We start from the raw sequence: 352 nt of genomic DNA, 5'->3' as shown, positions 1-352 counted from the left end.
ATAATCAAAACTATAATAATTTTGAAGCTAACAATACGTGGCAAGGCCACGGATAGTTATATGTGGCTAGGCCAATAGTGATATTTGCAGTTGCGACTGCTTTATTTCTCTAATGTTAGCCAACATCGACAAGACTACCATGGCTGTGGGAATCTGGTGGAGCAGAGCTCTCGGATGTTATTACATGGAAGTGGGTCCACAGGTGATTATGATACTTGCCTATTCGAGAGCCTTGTGAGTTTTTGATGCATACTCTTTTGCATGGTGGAGAGTTAAGTTTTCTTTGCAACTCTCCTTGTTTGAATAAAAGCTTTTACTGCTTACTTGATGACCATGAAATGGTTTATGTGGC

This window comes from Theobroma umbraticum, unplaced genomic scaffold, assembly GCF_002168275.2.
Source record: "Theobroma umbraticum cultivar Fairchild unplaced genomic scaffold, ASM216827v3 scaffold_86.0, whole genome shotgun sequence".
NCBI lineage: Eukaryota > Viridiplantae > Streptophyta > Magnoliopsida > Malvales > Malvaceae > Theobroma > Theobroma umbraticum.
The sequence above is the reverse complement of the archived record's forward strand: the minus strand, read 5'-3'. Positions refer to the sequence as shown.